The sequence below is a fragment of the Coloeus monedula genome, assembly GCF_965178545.1.
Source record: "Coloeus monedula genome assembly, chromosome: 5".
NCBI classification, from domain to species: Eukaryota; Metazoa; Chordata; class Aves; order Passeriformes; family Corvidae; genus Coloeus; species Coloeus monedula.
The window spans coordinates 30,257,854-30,273,349 of NC_138785.1; positions in this window are offsets into that span (position 1 = coordinate 30,257,854).

Sequence of the window (15,496 nt, forward strand, 5' to 3'; positions counted from 1 at the left end):
ATTCTCCTGTATTTCTGTCCAAACAGGTACTAAATGCAGGTACAAGTGTAGGAATCTCATCATACTCTGGATCCTAACTCTTTTATGGCTTTTGAGACCCCCACGTTTTTCACTTTGATTAAAAGAGAGGCAATAATGGTGGCTGGTTGCATATGATCTTTCATTATCATTACATATTCATGGGAGAAGCAGTAGTTTTCCCATCCTAGAAAATTTTTCATACTTTAACAATTTCCCCTACAGCAAGATTACTTCAAGTCCTTTCAAAACTTTTAGGAGGGCCAAAAGTAAAGACCAAATAGTCCAGTGTTATTCGTTGGCACATTTGGATTCTGCTTCTATTATAAACATATGGGACCCTCCGTAAGAAACTTGCTGTTTTGAGGTGTCTAACTCTATACAGAATATCTATTATGAACCATCTCAAAATAAATACATTCAGGTGAATATACAGACTGATGAGTTGTTCTGCAAGAGAAAAGCTTTGTCAACAAATAACTGACCAGCTACAACTTAAGCGTATCATAGTCTCTCTCTAGTTTTATGAACTAGAATTAAAAAATTAAGGCTGTTACAACACATCTTTAAAGACTGACACTCTGGGACATTTTCATGCCTGATTTGCCTCTCAGGTTTGCACTAGCACTGTCTGTCATGTTCAATCAGACACTTAAAAAATCATCCAAAGGTGAAGCAACCCGTGCATCCAAAGGTGAGCATCCAGTGCAACTTAACGCTGGTGGGAGATACACAAGAACTCTGCAAATGATGCTGTCAGAAGACAGGATTATCTAAAAGACAGGATTCTATGTATTGATATACATAGGGTAATTTTTTCTTAGCACATTATATAGAAATAGATAATCTGTGTCCGTGATAAATGCTTACTTAATATACAACATATTCAAATCGCAGAGTCATAGAATCGATTAGGTTGGAAAAGACCTTTGAGATTGTCCAGTCCAACCTATGACTAAACACCACGTTGTCAACCAGACCATGGCACCAATTACCACATCCAGTCTTAAACACCCCCAGGGACGGCGACTCCACCACTTCCCTGGGCAGCCCATTCCAAATTCCGAACCTGTTTTGAAGGCTAACTAAACAAATGGCGCAGCGACCCGCAAGAGCCCCGAGCCCCGGTGATGCTGGCGGGTGTCCGGCGCAGCAGCACCGCCCGGCGCCTGGCGGGAGGCTCCGGCCGGGCGGCGAGGGTGCCCCATCCTCCGCCAGCGCTGCCGCCGCGCTCCGCCAGCCCTGCGAGTTATGCCATGCAGGGGCGACCTCTGCTGTTCCTTTTGTTTTCAGAACTACAAAAGCGGGGAAAAAACCCCAGCAAAACAAACCAAGCCACCACTTTCCTTTTGCGGAGGAGGAGGGGAAAGAGCCTTTCGACATTCTTCCAGTGTATCGCAAATTATCTTCCCCGATCCTCTCTGCTAGCTCAGTCTGTTGTCCTCAATATTAGACATCTGAATACGAGATCATTATTTGAGACAAATATATGGCATTTATATACAAGTATTTACATAGCAGATGTCTTATTTGGACTGTGAAAACAAAAGAAATGAAATAACTTGTCTATACTGAAGGCAGTTAAAGAACTTGACCAAAAAATCCAGTTAGCTAATATTCTACATGAGCTGGTGATTTCAAATCATGTCTTTTTTTTTACAGGTTGTACTAAGAATGACATTTGGGCATGATGCAGGAAATGAAGTTTTTACAATCAGTGCTAATGGTGAAACCTCTCTGGATGTTCCCTTCATACCTCCACAACTTGCAGAGTACAAAGAAGCCACATCTCACACTGAAATAATATAACAAATTCTGCTCTCTTTTTTAGCAATGGAAAAAAACCCAGCAGCACAGCAGCAGTGCTCTCCACTTCCCCAAGTAACCAAAGCTTTCTCATTATTTCTGTTTAAAGGTGTTTTGTTGGCCATCTAGAGCAGCCTTCTAAAAATTTTTGTCTTTCTTTGCTATTTTTATTAAAATTTTAGATAAATTGGGCAGGAAACACTTGCATGCAAGAACATAAACCTAGATTCTTTTTAATTCTCTAGTGCATTTAGAAAATTATCTAAAGGTAACTCCAAGGACTTCTCTACATTCTTTTTAAGGAGGTACAAAACACTAAAAACCACCAGGTTTTAATATAAAGAAAGGATCACGACTTCCTTTTTTCACCTAAGTAGATAGGCACAAAAGTTTAAGGTCTTTTCACTTTCAACAAATTTCTTTCACTGGCCACCAAGGAAAATGAAACAGAAGAAAAATAAAAGGAAAAAAGGAGAAATATGTTCTATCCATTTTCAACACATCTTCAGTTATGTGAAAGCTTACCTTTGAACTTCTAGCTTAAGCACAAAGTATTAATTTCCCCTTTAAGCATAAAGCATTTCCAAAAGCCAGAGTAGAAAAATGTAATTGCTGTGCCATCATTGGAAACTATGCTCAAATAGAAACTTGACTTTGTTTCACAAAAATCACCTGGTGTTTAAAGCCCGAAATAAAAGGCCAGTACCATCAGCATTTATATTGACAAGAATGTTCCTAAATGCCTTATCAGGGTGATTTAATTTTCCATCTGTCTGCTGGATTTGCTTTGCATGAAGATCTGGACACATACAAGAATGTGTGTGTTTTCTTTTTCTGCCATACTACTAAGAAAGTAACTCAGGATCACAGAGCAGCCTTTTGCTGCAACTAATCCCTCCGGATCTGGCCGAGCCTTTCAGGCTGCGCTTCCTGTCTCAACCTGCCTATGCGTTCTGAAAGCAGAATGAAAAAACCCAAAAATTTGGCAAACAGCCATTTAAAAAAAAAAACAACCAAAAAAACCAACCAAACAGCCAAAAAAACCCCAAAACATTTGCTATGCAGGTCGAACTTCAAAGAATGTTTAACCCCCCCCCCCCAAAAATGAACAGTGCAGAATTCTAGTTATTCCTTGGCTTCATCACATGGTGTCAGGGTCTTTTCTAGGGTCAGATTTGTGCCCTCAGTAGTGGGAAACCCCAATCTCTCTACTGCATAGGGAAGAAACTGCAGTGTTTACATCATCAGAGTTAAAACAACTTCACTGAGGCAAGACTAAGGACCTGATTATTTTTCCGTTATGAGCAAGAGTTGATTTAGAAATCCACAAAATAAACCAAAAAGCTATTTTTTACCTCTCAGTTAAGATTATCAGTAAGTTATTTTAAAAGTATGATTCTTCTCAATATTTAAACCCAGTAGTAGTGACTAATAGATGTGAGAACCACATTTACTATGAGCATAATTACCAACAGATCAAAATCTAGGACCAGACTGACCACCTCTTACACACAGTGGAGACCTTCATGTTTGCAAATTTCAACGGATTGAGATCATCTATACATACGGGCAGCAGAGTAAGGAAGGATGCATGAACCTATACCTCTGTCTTGTCCCCTACTTTAACTTCAGACTGCTATATGCAAATATATATGACAAAGTCTTCAAAGCATTCTACAGACCTCTATAGGCCACATGCTGTGTTTAGGTAAGAAGGCATCTATCACATCATAGAAGTTATCAAATGACTGTCACTTTGTGAGCACTCCCATGAAGCATCCTCTTATGATGGAGAGCCCAGAAGATCTCTCTCTCTCTCTGAATTTATGATCTACCCATGCACACGGATCAGGCCAGCTTAGTCACAGCATGGGTAACTTCCCACCCCCAGTAACAGCAATAAAGCAAGCTCCACAATGCCTCAGAAGTCCCTAATGTCCATGTGATGTCAGTGCTAGCTTTTTCAACAGAACCCCTATTATTAGCCTGCTCCCTTCTCTCACTACAGAAAGAGAACACGACAGTAGGGAATTGACCAGACCTTCCATTTCCACACACAATAGGTTGTATGTGCTCCTTTTTTATCAACATGTGGTGTGTCAACAATAAAGGAGTTTTGGTTTTTTGTTTGTTTGGGGGTTTTGTTGTTGTTGATGATGTTGGGGTTTTTTTTTGTTGTTGTTTTGGGTTTTTTTGTTGTTTTTTTGTTGGTTTTTTTTTTTGTTGTTGTTTTTTTGTTTTGTTTTGGGTATTTTTTCATTTGGTTGTGTTTGCATTTGTTCTGGTTTGTGTTTAATAGCACCAAGCCACACTTCTGCTTCCTAAACGGGGCAGAACATTCTATTCAGCTCCCACAGCAGCATAAATCTTCCTTCATTATTCTTTGGGAAAAAAGCAGACGTACATTTTCCTGACCTTTTTTTGTTTTTCATGATAGGAAGGAAAAACAATTATTCTTGCTATGTTCTGAAGATTTTTAAGCTTACAGAAGTGTTTATGGATAGAATGGCTTTTATTTTGATTACATATTCTTAATAACAAAGAACAAGCATTAGCACTGCAGGTAATGCAAGAACGCAGCAGAAAAAAAACTGGCTGGTGAATATGAGAAAATCGTATCAGCATTCCTTCCTCAAAACACAGGAAACACCTATTGTCCATACCACTTTTCATCATGGGCACTGAAGCAGGATTAGAAGAGTGCTTAACCAGACTATTTAACCTTCACTGAAAGACGTAGAGTAACCCAGAAAGTTCCCACTCTGTCACTACCTATGCCCCTCCAAACCATCTCCCTCCCATGGTATGAAATATAACTAGACATTTCTTTCCTTCCCAGTGATTTATTGTTCTGTAGATAAATTTAATCCTCCCCACTGTCTCCCACATAGTTATTTTGCAAAAACTCGGACCCAGGAAAGACTTATTAAAAGGAATATAGATTTGCTATTATAAAGGAAGATAACAGCCCTACTGTCCCTACAGTTGCCTTCAGAGGGGTAGAAGTTCACTACACATTGCATCACCACGTATTGCTCTGTATGTCTCTTGGAGGTTTAAGATTAAAGTACTCCTTAGCAAAACAGTAAATAAATAGTGGCAAAGAATTGTGATACACACATATTATGTCATTTTACATAATAGCCATAAACGTGTGTTCTATACCAGAGTCTCTGGTACAAATGGTATAAAGAACAAAACAGTGCCATTTTTTGCTTCACCTTTAAAGATAATGAGACTTCTTAATGCTGCAGAAGTTCTTCTCTCTGATGAAAAAGGAACGGGCTATTTCCTACAATTGCCAAAGGGCTGAGATCTGCCAAGGAGGCTCATTTTGCTTGCATCATCTTAAAGGAATGATCCACCAAGGTATATACTGGCCAGCACAGCATCTGGAAACTTTTCAGCTGAAATTGAATGCCAGAGCTCACTGTGGCAAAATATAAGAAAGCTATTTACAATGACACATATGACAATAAAGATCAGAGCATAGTTTTGGCACAGAAGAAAATTCAAGCCTTAAATTTCCTTATGTTTGCCAATATCTGGTTTAGTACAATTATTCACTTAACAAGGCTTTTATTTATTCATTTCAAGAAAGAAGATAATGGCCTCAAGTATTTAATTACTAAGGCAGACTAAAGGGGAAGAAAAAAACTCCTTAAACCACATCTTAAAAAAAAAAATAAAAAGGAAAAAAAAGAAGCCAACCCACAAAACCTTTTCAAATATGCTCTTAAACTGTCCCAGAATTTTTTTTACTGATGTTTTATCCTTTCTCTGGAAATTCTCCTTCTGTTTCTCCAGAATATGTACAATACAAATTCTAGACAGAAACCTAATAAGCAAGTAATACACACCTACACAAATGTATACACAAGTTCATTACTAGATACTTCAATACTTATATATTCTGTGCCATGGAAAGCACACATTCCATGTACTTATATAGATAGATAGATAAGCCACTAGTTGAGTGGCGAGTACTAAAGAGGAAAATTATGTCTTGAAATATGACTGGGTGATTATATTTAGACTCTGAAAGATCCACTGAAGGGGGAATCATCTGCTTTACTAAGTAAACTCCTGGAATAAACACTGGATGTAGAGTATTCCGTCTGCAACCTAGCAAATCATTGCAGTGTAGAACATTGTGTGGATTATGAATGTGCATTAAATTAAATATTGTTACAGAGTTTTTCGCCTGCCTTAGGATGCACTCAACACTTTCCTCCTTCCTGTCTGACAATACGTTGCCATGCTATAAAAGCCCTAATGCCCATTTCAACGATTAGCTGTACATCAGCATTACTACTTCAAATCCACAAGTTTCGCATCAAGCATTAAATGGGATGAATATTGATCTGCTAAAGAGGATTTATTTATTTCTAGCTCTATCCAAAGATCAACTACTAGCAGCTTTTGGTGGATCTGTTGAGCTCTCACAGCACAAAGCTACTGCATACATGACACCGGACTTGACATTTCAGTTCTGGAAGAAAACCAAACAGTAAATTCACTGCAATAATCCTAGATAAATGAGATGATCACTGGAAAAGCTGAGATAGTTAAGTGGTCTATCAGAAAAGTCCAAAGGATGATATTGAATTGTTGCTACGTAGTAACCTCTCTCATGACAACATGGCACAAGATCACCATATCAGATGCCAATATCTTTGCCTTAAAAAAGCACCATGTCTTTAGATTATCTTGGAACACTTCACAATTATGCTCTGAGCTGAAAATTTTATACTCAGTATGAGTATAATCAGATACATATCAATATCACAATGTTTACTCATTCATTCCTTTTTTGTCCTGTTCAGTCAATAACACACTAATAACTGTATAATGCATTCAAGAAACACAGATATCTATTTCAACCCTCCCAGCACAGGTAGGAGGTTTCTTATGATGTTAGAGCTGTCCTCAAAATGTTCTTTTCGCTGTATTTCTGTAGGGATCACCTTTTACTCTTTGGCACTGATAAAGTAGGAAAACATACAAATGAGTGGATGAGGACTGCAAGCAGTTTAGAGATGAACTGGTGAGTTGTCTTGCCTCTTATATTCAGATGGCAAGGGCATAAGAGAATGCTATGTTTCCACTAACTTTGACAAGGAGTGTTTGAAATGCCAGTGTAAGAAGCCATGAAATTTTTGGTGTGTCACTCACAAAGGAAGCTGAAAAAGTCAGTCAAAACATTGCCTCAGTGCTATGATTTCATCAAGACATATCATTTCAGTAGCTAATAACATAGTTCTAGTCATCTGTTAAATGTTTCACTTTTATTTATCTGGTTTCTCTGCACCAACTTTCCTGTATGGGAGTATTACTTTAAAGAACACATGGAAAAGAAACAGAAACAATGACCTGCAATGAGAATATTTGCTGCTATTAAAGATTGCCTCATTTTTGCCTTCTTGTAAGACCACAGTTCTCAAAAAAATCCTTCCAAAAAAACAGCAGGAAAAAACCTGTGCAGCATGTTATCAAGACCAGATCTGAAAGCTGAAAACCAATGCTTTGTTTTGTTTGCTTGAACTCTGTGAATTCCTAAATGTCCTTGCCACAGGTAGCACTCAGTTTAATTAGGTTTTTGTCTGTAGAACAGTGTCTGCTTCACCAAGGCTAGAGGACTTTGGACCAGTTCCAAGTGTCGATGAAAGAGGAACAAAATGTATTTCAACATTAGCGCTGCATTTAGACAAACTCAAATAATCTGGTTTGTTGTTTGGGTTTTTTAAAATATATCTTCCACTTCATCTCTATATAAAAAATAAGACAGGCTTTTGAAGACAGCGTTTATATGTTCAAATATACTTCAAATGCAGAAGCTTGTATTATTTATAAAATCCCTTAAATGAAAAAACTCAAAAGAAATCTAAAAAAGTAATCTGAAATCTTTCCACGGTAATCTCTACTTGGTTAAATATCTTTAATGGGATATCATTACTGCAGAGCCCACGCAAAGTTTTCTCTTCCAACAGACTGTTTCATTCTTTTGGAAAAACAAAATGAAACAGTATAACCATAAGTAAATAGTGTTAGGAGAGTCAGTTATATGTTGCCTGAAGCTTTCAGGCTATTTGTATCTGGAACACATGAAACGACACCAGATTCATATCCTGAGAAGTAAGAATCTTTTTCCTGTCTTCATATTCTCATAACATGGCTCTCTATAAACTACATTCTAGGAACAGTGTCTACCTTTGCAACATAATTTGGTCAAAAATTAATTTGAGTCACTAATTCTTTCAATTTTTTCTCCTACTAAATAAATTTAAAATAACAGAGTGTAGTATAAGGAAAACTTACATAAAAATATAATGTCTCTAAATATTTCTGTAGTTTGTTGGGAGTATCCGTCAGAAAGAAATAATATTAGAAATATTTGCTTAACTCTGGTTTACTACATAATGCTTTTACCTAACAATAATCCCTTTCTTCACTAACACTTCATAACAGTTACCAGTCTAAAAAAGATTGCACTGCTTATGGTTTGAATATAACAGCAAAATTTCAGGCATGGTGAAACTCTGTATTCTCTCTTTTATCCTGACAGCGTCCTTTTTTTTTATCCAAAAGCATCCTTTTGACATCCCTATGGTAATTTCTGCCTCTGCAACTTGCTGTACTATTTAATTAAAAAAGGCATGAGCTCTTTCTTCTTCCTGCCCTTCCCCCAAACCCTTTGCACTATATTCCCAAGCTGTTGAAAAATTTTTATTTTATTTATGAAAAATATTGCTCATATTTTTAAATTATTTTATGGTGAGTTTAAAATCAACCTTTCTATACTTCTCTCTCCCCCCCCCCCACCCCTCTAAATTTACTTCCTCATCCTTAGATCACATCTAATCTGCATGCAGAAAATGAGAAAACAAAGATGCCATAAAGCAATACTTGGTGTTGAAACAGAGACACTGATCATCCTTGGAATAATCACCAACAAGGGTATGACCAAAGGCCAAACTCTTCTGCAGAGCTTCCACCAAGTCACGTGAGAAAGAATTGCAGTGAGCGATTCATAACAGAGCAACTTCTTCAGGCAGCAGCGTCTCCCAAATGTGCCATATTAACATGTAAATCACAGATACTTCTGCAAGTCATATTTCCACACAATAGAACATTTTCTCCTTCGGTAAAAAACATCAATTTATGTAACTTTATGTGCTAATTAGGAATTTTGTGAAATGTCAGCCTGTCCCATCCCATCTTCCCACTCCCAAGTACTCAGGTTTTACAGAATGATCATAATCCAAACAGCACTATATGATAAACTCTGTGTAATACATACACCACATGAAATACAGATGAGGATTTTTTTAATGTATTGTTCTACAAATCACAGATTCTAACACTGCCTAACAAAACTCCTAGCTGCATAGAAGGATGCAATAAACCTCTCTAACAGTAGCTGATTTGTATGCAACATTGACCATAAGGGTAACTCTTCAGTAAACCTGAATCTCATATATAATGCATAGCAGCTAATAAATCATAGTAAAATCAGGTGGCTTAAAGCCAACAATACCCAACTAGTAATGGAAAGGAGGGAAAGATTTATAGAGAAACAGACTCTGTCTGGATTTTCCTTTAAAGAGGCTTACACAGTACAGTGGGAAGATCTTGCTGTGGTTTCCAAGTGGACGCATCTGTGTCATGCTGACTCACTTCATCCTTCCCCCAACATTGCTCCTCACTTACCATAGGTGATGCCTCTTCTCCAAAATCATCTTCTTTGACCTTCCACTGGATTTTTTTGCTTATCAGCTCCCCAGTATTTGAGCTGAAAAGGAGAGAACAGAGATCAAAATAAGATCAGAGTATTGTTCCTGAAATTTCACAAAAAACATCCCACACTAGATTTTAAACTTAAAGAAGAATACTTAAAAAGAGCCTCCTACAACTGGCTTCTCAACCCTCAAAAAGCCACACTACAAATTATTCAAAGTGTCACACATTTCCCAGATTCAAAATCCAACTGTATAGAAGGGAGAAAACGTACTTCAGCGTTTACAATGGGAAGAATGGTTTTTTTTGCTTTAAATATCAAGTGTAAAACTGTTCTCTCTCTTCTCATTGGAGATCCAGGAGAGCAGGATATTAGAGACGATTGTTACTGCACAGATCTGAGAAAATTATTTTCTTGTTGTTTTAGAACTTGTCCACAGCAACCAGAGGCACTTAGCCAGGCAAAAGTGTCAGTGCAAAGATAAGATGCAGCACTTTCATGTTAAACATGTTTGCAGCTTCATCAACAGATAGTGCGATGTCAACTACATATGTGTAAGAACTAGCACAATACACTTATTTCTTAGGAATCACATTCTGAGGGCCTATATGTACACATAACTAATGCTGAAGTTCTTCCGGTCTCAGTTACCTTTGTGTATATCATTTGCTCTTACTAAGGGGAAAACAACTCCCTTTGTTTTGTTTGGTTATGCTAGGTTTATCGTTGTCATTGCTGGGACCATCCTGATTCAGCATTTAGCTTGGGAAAACGGCAGCAAAATTTCTAAATCAAATTAAAACCAACCCCCCACTTCTCTGCACTAAAAAGCAAATTACAAGACATCTACTTGTGCCACGCTTTTAAAGCCGGTTTTGTTATTAAAAATATCCCAGTGTCAGACTGGTACCACACGACGAAAAGCTTCTTAAAACTAAAAGCATCTTACAACACGACGATCCAACGCACAAATAAACCAAGGCCACGCTACCAAAACAAAGCTGGATTAACAGAACCCCGCACGAAGGGAGAGCCCTTGCCCTTTGCCGGGAGCGCTCCCGAAGCCCCGGGAGTGGGGAGCGAGCACTCCCCGCCCGCACCTCGCTGCCCGTGAGGGGCCCCGGGCGCGGCGCCGCTTTCCCGGCCGCGAGGCCCTGCGGGGACGTGCCGGGGGAGCAGCGGCCGCTGCCCAGACACCGCGCTCGGCCGGGGCTCGGCGGCGATTCGCTGCCGCCGGCCCGGCGCATTCCCGGCCCGGGCACGAGATGGCAGCAGCCGCTTACGGAATGCCGGGCAGCGGGCACGGGCACAGCCCTGGGCTCAGCGCCCGGCTGCGGACATCAGCGCCGGCCTGCGCGGCTGCCGCACCGCCCGCAGCTCTGCTACACCGCGGTGCGCAGGGTACTAACAGGATTAGTATAAAAAATTGCACCCCCCCGACCACAGTGAGATGCAGACTGGAGACAAAACCACCGCAGCAAAACTGACAGAAATAAGGTGAAGTCCACCATTTCAGACAGAGATAAATATTTAAGTATCACCTACTGCCAGGGAAGAGGATGGGATTTTCTCCACCGACCTCAGGAGCTGTAGGGATGGGTGCAAAGGAGTGGGGCAATATGTTTTTTTCACAGATATCTTGTTTTCTGCAAAACAATTCTTTTTTTCTTTACATGACAAATTATTTTCTCGCAACTTTTTTGCAGTATCAAACAGCAGTAATGAAGTCCTTCAAAATGATGGCTAAAAGCCAGCCTCAATAGTATTTATTTAGGGATGATCATAATGATAATAATAAAGAGAGTTCTTACCAAGTAATTCAAGTCTGTACGCAGTTTGTGTATAGTTTGGTCTAGTTAATTTTGCAGATTTTTAATGACAAAGCAACGCAACTAGCACAAACAGTTACCAGTCCACAGTTTTCTATCTCTGCTCTGCTTTAAAAAGGTAGGAAGATAATTCATGTGACATAACCTTTATATAAAACTGTCTTGCAAACAAACAGGCAAGCCCTCCAATTTGTGATCTACTGTGCAAGCAAGGGGTGCTCAGCTGCTGCCACCCTGTCCTTCCAGAGGCACGGCAGGGGCCTGGCCTGAGTACCAGTCAAGCCCGTTTCCCTACTGCAGCTCTCCCAACACACCACCCCCTGCAAAAACAGCTGCAGGGAGAACCCACTAATTTTTATGCTTCTGCTTCAGAGTATTGCCTATCCAGGGGACAATCACTAGAATCCTGTCTTGTGCAGGTACAACTCACGCAGGTGCTGTTATAGAAGGAAGAACAAGCAGGAAGGAATCCACCTAGGAAGCAGCACCCACTCACTGCCACAGTGAGGAATGCACTGCTGGAAGGTGCTGCGATTTCCCTGTTTCATCAAACTGGGAACAGCAAGACCCAGAGGATGTAGAAGCACAGAGTATGCTGATGAATGAAAACACACAGTTCCTACATGCACAATAGCTGACGACAAATAATCATAGCAAAGGTTTTTCATGTATCAACGCAAGCATTGGATTATGCTTTCCTGGCAAGAAATGTAAACTTACTAACTATACTCCACATTGTCTTTACAAATAGCCAAGAAAGTGTTACTCCAGAATTCATAGTTAGACTTGGTAATATTTTGCAAGGAATGGTCTGCTGGCAGACTCCGAGGATGTACAGTCTGTACAGTGTCTCGGTCTGTGGTTTGACTCTAGCTCTTAGCCAGAATATTCCACTGTCAATCAATCCTGAACAGAAAAAGACACTGCTCTGGCTATTAAATAAAAACAAGAACAGGTATGAATTAAGAAGTTCAGATAGAACAAACAGCAAAAATGTACAAAACCCTCAAGTTAATCAAGAAATAAATTATTGGAGAAAAAGTGTAAATAATAAACATCTTTTTTCCCCAACACAATCCCTAAAACTAGAACAGAAAAGAGCAAAAATCCTAAATATCTTTTGACCAGCATTCCAGTAAAAATATTATTTTGTTGGGTGGGTGGTGATGGGGGAGGGGGAGAAAAAATTAAAATCAACTAACCCTCTTTTTGCTCTGCTCCCTCAGCTTCTTTTGCAAGAGAGTTACGTACTCCATGTTCAAGAAGAGTCCTAATGACTCTACATGGGTTCAGCCTGTCTACAGTGCATTTAACTGCTGTTTAATCCCCATTTTTCACTAATGGATGAGACACCCCGAGCAGGTGGGGGCCCCCAAAATCTGTATTTGCTTCTATTGGGTTTTTTTTAAGTCCTTAATATACCATGCATAGAGTGTCAAGCAGATCTAAAAGATGCAACTGGAAAATGGTACATTAAGCTTTTTTATCGACCCACATTTGGCAATGGTTTGTAATATGTGCTGTTTGAAAAACTGGTATAAACTCAGCAAAAGATGATGTAAGATTAAATAAAGAGGGTCAGAAGTTTGGGGAGAAGCACTGAACAGTAGCAGAGGAGCACAGCAGCTGTTACACAGCACACAGCAACACCACAGAATAGTTTATGACAGGAAGTGAAAAAAATTCCACAATCCACCTGAAGCTACAGTCGGAATCATGTAGGCAAAATATAGTTATTAAAATTGGAATGCAACCAAGACTTCAGGGGCTAATAATGCTTTTCTTGCAAGAGATAGCAAAAAAATCCCCAAGCATCTTCATTGACCACAAACTGCAAGACCACAGCTTTACATCTCAATTGAAAGACATGGCTTTTTCCATGATAAATTGTCACAAGAACGTGATTTTTCTGGGATGTGATTTCCTGGCCAGTAGGCTCCATTTCCTTCCAAAAACTGCAAAAAGAGTTAGTGATTTTGGGATTAGAAAAAAAAAAAGTAATCTCTCTAACATCTCTCTCTCTATATATATACACACATACCTTTATATATATATACACACCAACATCTATACAGATAATGTATAAATAAAAATCCTCTTTAAAGCTATTGCCGGTGTTTAAAAAATAATTTGCCAATCTCAGTGAAATGCAATTTGGCAGTCACAATGTGATTATATTTACTATATATTGTGTCCATTAAATTTATTTATGCTAAAATTTTATTACTTCTTGCATAGAAATTGACTTAATTTTACAGCCCAAATACTCCAATGAGGAACTAAAACACCTCACAGAAAAATTAAACTATGCAGAGTGTATAGTGTGTTTTATGTCTGCATCTGTAAAACACATACATGTCACGCACAAATATTTAGGTATATAAATGTGCAGATTCTGAAAGTATATATGCATTAGGACCATAAATACTCCCAGAAGTGGAGCACACACATTTATGCAGCGTGTATTTGTTTATACAAGTATGACTAGAGTACATAAATGTAGATAAGCCTCATGTGTATTATACATTGAAGGTGCTTTACTGTGATATAAAAGATTCTTTTATGATGAAATTTGAGATGCATGTGTTTCAAGGAAAACTTTGTGGAAAATAGCTGTCTAGCTCATCTCAGGACTGAGCAGATAATGGGTGCTATTCCAGTTTGTCAAATCCCTTTTACAGCCACTGTATGTACTAGAGAAAAAGAATATTTTGCAGATATTTATTTAAAACAAACCTGGTTTTGTATTTTGCTGCATTGAAAGATACCAATCTCTTGCAGAGACATAAAGCAGCTGTAAAGCAGCATTGATTGCCATAACATCTTACCACATAAAGAAGAAACATGCAATGGTAGGCACACAGTCGTCTTTAAAAATGGCAATTCTTCTGAATGCATTCTGGTATCAATAACATTGGGTGGCTTAGAAACTTCAATAAAATTGTAGCCATAGTAAGACCTGCTAAAGCAGGAGAATGAATTTATTTTTATTTTCTTTAAATGTAGCATTGTAAATGCTGAATGTTAGAAAATACATATATATATGTATATAAAATACATATTTATAAAAACCCCAACTACTATATAGTCTTTCATTACTTGAGAATATTAATTTTCCTTGCTTTATTCAGTGCTCTGAGTGAGATCCACTTCTTATATAATTAATGCTGGACAAACAGATGCAACATTTAAGACATTAACTTTGCAACATTTACGGCTTTCTTTTATTGTCAAGGGGAATTTTTGAGATACTTGTTGAGTAAATACATAAACATTGGGACTTCTTCCCTGTATCCTCCCTCCTCGCAAATTTCTTGCCTTATTCTTTTGAATATCACACTAAGTCCACAGTCTGGAGCATAATTTGGAAGTACACACAAAGGGAGTTGCTACAGTCTATGTCAGACTCCCTGGTTCTTGGCTGTGTCAGATCTGCCAGGTACACACCAGTGAACACATGCTGTGCATTCCCACTGCAGGCTGGCCAGGCAGGAGCCAGATTCTGCCTGGGAGTTATGTGACCACAGTAGCTTGTTACACCTCGGGCTGGGGGAGCTCACGCTTACGCCATCCACACCGCTCATCTCATCGTGAGAACTGCTACCAGAAGTGTAATTACAGGATTGTCCACAAACACACAAGAGAGTTTTCGCCCCAGGGAGTATCTGTGGGACTCTGCCCTCTAGGTATAATTACTGAATTTGCCTCCCAAACACACTATTGGGTGCACACTGGAAATCTGGGCTTTTTGACCATGGATACATGCTCAGAGTTTTGAAAGTGTGCCCATTATGCTGACTGCCCAGGGTAGCATCACACACAGTCCTTACGCCCGAACTGTGGTAATGCTTTCTGTTGTCTTTTTTAAGTTAATGATTCTTTTGATGCCTGCAGAAAAGAGGCATAAATAACTAGGGTTCATTTTAATTCCCCAGATTATTTGCACTTACAGTCTTGGAAATTTAGTAGGCATTATTTGTAACTATGAATCGGGAACATAAACATTTACATGACCTTGGCATTCACACCACAATTATCTATAAATTCTGACTTAACTCATGATTATTTATCATCTTTCTGAAGTGTAAACATATAGAGGCTTTCA